Genomic DNA, 7,028 nt, shown 5'->3' with positions numbered 1-7,028 from the left:
ACTCCCCACCAAGAGGGCTGATTGCATCACAAGCCTCCCCCCTGCAATCCAATCCTCGAGTCGGGAGCCAGATGCAGGGCTCATGGCTGGTGAGCTCCTCTGCAGTGGTGGGAGCCTCTGCAGGATGTGAGCCCCCATCAGGTGCAGTGGGGCGGGAATAAGCAGGAGCAGCAGGCAGGAGGGGCAGGCAGTGTTGGACTGCTGGTTTCAGTCCTTTCCCCGCAGGCCATGCCAAGGCGCCCACGGGTGCACAATGCTGTGCACTGGGCCTCTAGTATATATATATATATATATATATATATATATATATATATATATATATATATAAATATGACATAGATGATAAAGACATATAATATACACATATGCATTAAGGATATTGATATAAATGTTGCAAATACAAATATAAATATGTATGTTAAGGATATTTAGTACAACACTAGAGGCTTGCTGCATCAAAATTCATACACTGGGTGGGTCAGGTCCCTCAGTCCAAAATGCATGCTCTCACAATCTGGGACCACTCGGTAGTGTCCCTAGACTTGGCCTGAGATCAGAGCCTATCAGAGCTTTCCTTCCCTGGGTTGCAGGCAGTTGGCCCCACACCCTACGCATGCCACTGCTTGCCATCAATGCAGCACTAGCACTGCCCTCCCATCCCGCGCCACCAGTGGCCTCCCTCTGAATGCCACAGGCTTGGGTGCAATGGCTTGGCTGTCCTATGCCTCCCACTTTCTTTGCTAGGAGGCGGAGCCAGGCCTCTGAAAGGCTGTCTGCCAACCAGATAGACCCTAACTGCTCACCTACCTACCTGATCTTCCCTAACAGCTTGCCTGACTGCCTGATCACCCCTAATCACTGGTCTGCCTACTTGATCAAGCCTAACTGCAGGACTGCCTACCTGATAACCATTAACCACTGGCCTAACTTCCTGATAATCCCTAACCACTGCTCTGCCTATCTGATTATCCCCAACTCCTCTGCCTGCTGCCCGATTGCCCCTTGCTGCTTGCTTGGGGGCAGTGCCAGCACTGACTTCCAGTTGATCACCCTCCAGTGTTTACTGGTCATTATGACCCATGGCTTTTATATATTAGCATTGCATACCAAAAAATTGGAGATTGTATAAATACCTATTTCTAAGGAAATACTTTGTTATACCCATAAAATAATGTAGTATCCAGTCACCTGAAAAAAATGATGGTAGTTCTGGTCTACAACATATTGATTGTTAGACAATTGACATGTAGTTAAATTAATGTCCTGTCTTAAGCAAATTTTTGTGAGGATACTCTAAATACCTGCCCATTTATAATAGGAAGTCATATGCTGCACTGTCACTCTACTTTGTTTCCATCCAAATTACTGGCTACTATCTTTTTGTGCTTGTTCCTAATCCCTGAGTGTTTAAATATTGAATCCTCAAGTTAATCTGAAAGTCCACTTATTTCACAAGGCAATTTGTTTCATATCTTATCTACAAATGTCAGAATATTGAGTACAACCTATTAAAGCATGTCAAGGAATTAATCTGCTAGATGAGGGTTTGATAAAAGTTGTCTGTAAATAGCCAGACACTCAGTGCTGTGGGCTTCATGAACCATTGTGTCTCTAAAATCTTTCATAGACACTAGATAAACCAAGGTGCTTCTAATGTAGAAATGTAGAGTGCATGTCTTTATCCTTCCTTTTTAAATAGAATAAATTTCAGTATGCCCCTCATCCAATTTTTCAACAGGGACTTCATATTACAAAATTTACAAAAATTCAGTTTATAGAGTAAGAATATTACCTGCATGCTTCCCCCTTTAGTTCTGTAACATAATTTTAACATGATTAATTACAGTGTATTTTGTACATTTGAGTAGTATATTCTAGAGTTGCATGATTTTCATGTAGAAAGAACTCCTTCTGCATTCATTGTAAAAATGAGAAACATGAAAAATAGGTTACATAATATTACATATCTAGAAAAAATTCCTGGTATCTTTTATGTATATCATTCTGTGAATTTACTATGTATCAACTAGTCTGGCATGTTTTAAACCAAATGGTGCCACAGGTGTGTAAGAAAGATTTTAAAGCATTACAAAAATACTTCATAGTCACTATGAAAGGATTGAAAGCTACAGCTAAACATGAAGCAGTTGAGATTACCCAAGGCCATGCCTTTTAACTACAAAATCTTGAAAAGAACTGTCTTTAATCATTGATTCTAATTTCACCTCCATGCACACTTGAGGTAACTGTAGGATTTTAGTCCCACCTCATCTTCAAAATTGTGCTTTCAAGATTAGTACTTGTTTTCCTCTAATAAATGTAGACATAATGTTTTAGATCTGGTCTTACATAACCTATTATCAGCAATATTTGATCCAATGGGAAATTCTCTCTTTTTTCCTTTGGCTCTTAGAACTTTGAGTTTTCAGGGGTAGGGGGTAGACAATCACCTGGTTTCCTCCTTGCTTTCCTAGTCCTTGGTTATTTGGATTCTCTTCATCTCATTCCTTTACACATTCAAGTGACCCAGGTTTCAGTTCTTGATATTTTTTCTCACAACTTTTATTACCTTATATATACTAATGATTTCACATTTATATCTCTGGACCAGATCTCTCTCCTTAATGCCAGACCTATATATCAAATTGCCTACTTGCTGCCCTTAAAAAAAAAAAAAAAGCAAATAGCTATTGGGTGTTCCAGACTTAAGATCTCCAAAATTGAACTATTAATAGTCTTTCTCACACCTGCCCTTCATGTAGTCTACCTTGAGTTAATGAAAGCTCTTCTAATTGCTCTGCTGAAAATTTGGTGTCATCCTCAGCTCATGTTTTTCTTTGTCTTAAATGTCATATCTACTCTGTCAGCAAATCTTATGAGCGAAAAGTCTCTTAGTCTATCTAATAAATGTGTAGTATGCAAATTGATGGTCTCTCCAACACACAAAATGGCCACTCCCATGTGGTCAAAGATGGCTGCTGCCATGTGGACACAAGATGGCTGCCACAAGATGACCACCAGGCAAGGGCAGTTGTGGGTGATCTGTCCAGCAGGGGAGGGCAGTTGGAAGAGACCAGGCCTGCAAGGAAGTGCAGTTGGGGGGGACCTAGTCATATAGTTGAGGGCAGTTGAAGGGAACCAGACTTGCTGGGGAGGGCAGCAGGGGAGGACAGTTAGGGCAAACAAGGCCTGCACCAAAGGGCAGTTGGGAGTGATCTGGCCTGCAGTGAGGGCAGTTGAGGGCGGGGGGGACCCAGGACCACGGGGGAAGGCAATTTTGGGGACCAATCCTGCAGGGGAAGGCAGTTGGGTTGATCAGGCTGCAAGGAAGGAAAGTTAGGGGCAATTGGGCAAGGAGGGGAGCAGTTAGGCATTGATCAGGCTGGCAGGGGAGTGGTTAGGGGTGATCAATCAGACAGGCAGAAGCAGCTAGGGGCAATCAGACAGACAGGCAGGCGTTGGTTGGGAGCAGCAGTCCTGGATTGTGAGAGGGATGTATGACTGTCTGTTTAGGCCCAATCACACTGTGCTTCCCCTGCTTGTCAGATCACCCACAACTACCCTCCCTCAAGGGGTCCAGATTGAAGAGGGTGCAAGCTAGGTTGAGGAACACAGCCCACCCAGTGCACGAATTTCATGCACCAGCCTTCAAGTATAAAATAAAATAGGTTTTCCGAATGTGTACCTGAACTAACAAATTGGTTTATCTGCTTTTACTTACATAGAGAGGAATAGACAGGAATAGAGAGTTAGAAACATCCATGAGAGAGAAACATTGATCAGCTGCCTCCTACATACCTCCCACTGGGGATGTGCCGCAACCAAGGAACGTGCTCTTGACAGGAATCAAACCTGGGACCTTTCAGTCCGCAGGACAATGCTCTATCCATTGAGCCAAATCAGTAAGAGTGAAAACCCTGGCAAGTTTAATTTGAACTTTTGAATTTTGCTGGGGTTTTTTTGTTTTTTGTTTTTGTTTTTTTAATAATTAATTCACTAATATTTTGAAAATGGGGTGATGAAGCTGAATTTCATTATCTGATGAATTGTCACTAGATGTTATTAGATTGTGGAGATGGGATCCAAGCATGTTTGGGGCATGTTATTTCTAATTCCTCCTTCTCTTCACTCCACCCTCATCTTCCCAGGTCATCACCTCATCTGCTATTTCACTATCACTCATAGTGTGGTACCAATGTTCACCTTCACTTCTTCTAACCTCTGTAAAACATCTTCCTCAGCTGCTTGTCCACCAATATTCTGTGTTGTCCCACAGTAACCAGTAACCTCCAGTCCTTCTAAATACAAGTCTGCCTTCATCGGCAAGTAAAATCTTCCAACCGTTACCAATGTTTGCACTTTCACTTCTTTTTATGATGCAGCAAAATTTAAAAATTTCTGATTTTACATGGTAACTCTTTAAAACATATGTTTTATAAGACACATTGCCCTGTTGTATGTTCATCATTATCTTCATTCTGCAATACTACCACTTCATCTTCTAAAAATTTTTGCAGTATATTCATTTGGTTGCCAGAATTATCCCCAGGTCCATGGGCTGGATACATGATGTTAGATTTTTTGGCAAATACATACATCTAAATTAGCCATCCTCTGAAGAGAAAATATTTTTGAATGGATGAGCAAGAGCATTGTCTAAATGCAATAAACATGTTGCACCCTCTGGTGGTATTCCAAGCCATTCACCTTGAAACTTCCTGTCTGTGGGTACATATTCTTTAAAAATCCAGTCTTACAAAGTGTCTGCATAGAGCTATTCCTTTTAAGAATTGCAATACAAAACAGGCAGATGATTCATTATATTTTTTAAAAGTCTAGGTTTTGAGTTTTACCATCGATTACAGATGTCAGTTTATGAGAGCCATTGGAGTTGGCACACAGCAGTGCCAAGAGCCTATCCTTGCTGACTTTTCCTCCAAGTGTTGGTTTTTCATATTTGGAGGCTTGTGTGTTTTCAGGTACATAAGCCAGAATAAACCACTGTCATCAGTATTATAAATCTGAGACTATAATATCACTTCATTATTTATACATCCTATTATTTTTGCCTTAATGGTTCAATCTCTTCTGTTGTAGCATTTAATGCTTCACCATAAGTTCATTTGTACCTAACTCTGTGTCCTTTGTGAAAGGGCCAAAGCCACCCATCACTTGCTTTGAATGGTGTGTTCATAGGATTTGCAAACTTAACTGCCACAGATTTCAATTCAGCTGCCTGCACTGAGCACATAAGAACGCTGTTGTGTGCACACTTCAACAATGCTTCCTCAACTGAAGTGTCCCCAGCCCAATACATTTGTTTTCTGGTGCCAGTTTCATCAATTTCATATGTTTTCTGCTTTTAATTGATATTTTAGTGATAGTGGAAGCGAGCAAGGGAGAGATAGAACCCTCCATGTGAGAGAAACAGGTCAAGTGGACCAGGGCTGGGGATGGAACCTGAAACCCAGTTATGTGCCCTTTATCAGGAATCAATTCCCTGATCCTTTCCATGCATGGTCCCATGCTCTCACCACGTAGCCACAATGGCCAGGGCTGAATTTGTTTCTTTGTAATGCCCAATACAGTTTGCTTTTTTAATGCCACGTTGCCAAATTAACTCTCTTCTTTTTGTTTACATTTTAAGGTAAGTTTTGGAATGATGTGTTTAATACATAATTTTAAATTTATGGTGAATAGGTCTAATAATGTGTGCATCCACCAGTCACCAAGAATAAATAAATGCACATGTCTGGGGCACAGCTCAGTGCACATGGGAATGTCAGCCTGCTCATGTTAAAACTTCTGCAGACAGTCACTCCACTCACCAACAGAGCCAATTACCCATGCTCCATGTGGTGTGATCATGTGCTAACCATTTGCCTAACATTGTTTAGGAGTGGTGATTCTTGGATTTAAATATGTAGACTATAGTTGTGGATAAGTATTTATGATATGTATTTATGTTGCTGAAAGGACAGTGGTTTTACAACATATGTTTTTTTTAATTATTATTTTGTTTAAAGTAACTGTGAATTAGTCATAAAAGATAACCAGTTGGGTATAAGCAAATTTTGGTTAAAGCATTTTAAAATTAGTGGGGTGTTAATTTTCACATATAACATTCAGACATACATTAAAGCCAAAGTATGTTCATTCAAGATCCACAAACTCAAGAGTTGACTGTATATCCAAAATTGAATCATCTCTTCCAGGCCCAGGTCACCATCATCTGCTGTCTAGATTTTCTTAAAGCCAATTAATTGACTTTGTTCTTTCTTTTTTCCTTTTTTCCTATCTTCCTATCTTCCTTCCTTCTCTCCTTCCTTCTTTCTCTCCTTCCTTCCTTCTCTCCTTCCTTCTTTCCCTCCTTCCCTCCTTCCCTCCTTCCTTCCCTCCTTCCCTCCTTCCTTCCCTCCCTCCTTTCCTCCTTCCTTCCTTCCTTCTTTCCTTCCTTCCTTCCTTCCTACCTTCCTTCCTACCTTCCTACCTTCCTTCCTTCCTACCTTCCTACCTTCCTTCCTTCCTACCTTCCTACCTTCCTTCCTTCCTTCCTTCCTTCCTTCCTTCCTTCCTTCCTTCCTTCCTTCCTTCCTTCCGTCCTCCTTCCTGCCACCTTCCTTCTGCATGCTCTCCCCAACCCTTCTCTCCTTGCCTTTCCCCCTAATAACCCCCCCATCAATTCTAGTCTTTTGTTCATTTCAAAATATCATGAGCTATTAAAATATAAGACAGATTGTGTTGTTCCTCCCTTAATACATTCATTTTGCCTGGTTCACTCAAAGTGCATGAGTCCCACAGATGCCACAACCTGGGAGTGAACCTGAAACCTGAGTAGGTGTCCTGATTTGGAATCAAATTTGCATTTAGGTGTATGGAACAATGCTCCAACCAATTGAGCCACCTGGCCAGGGCTAACCCAAAGTGTTCTGTTTAAAAGTTGCTTTTTCATCAGCTCTGTTCAAAATAAAAACTATTTCATATTCAATATTTAGAGACTTATTTTTGAAGTTTGGGTCAAGAGGAAT

The sequence above is a fragment of the Pipistrellus hanaki genome, assembly GCF_964339955.1.
Source record: "Pipistrellus hanaki genome assembly, chromosome: 1".
Classification (NCBI taxonomy): Eukaryota; Metazoa; Chordata; class Mammalia; order Chiroptera; family Vespertilionidae; genus Pipistrellus; species Pipistrellus hanaki.
Note: the sequence above shows the minus strand (reverse complement) of the source record.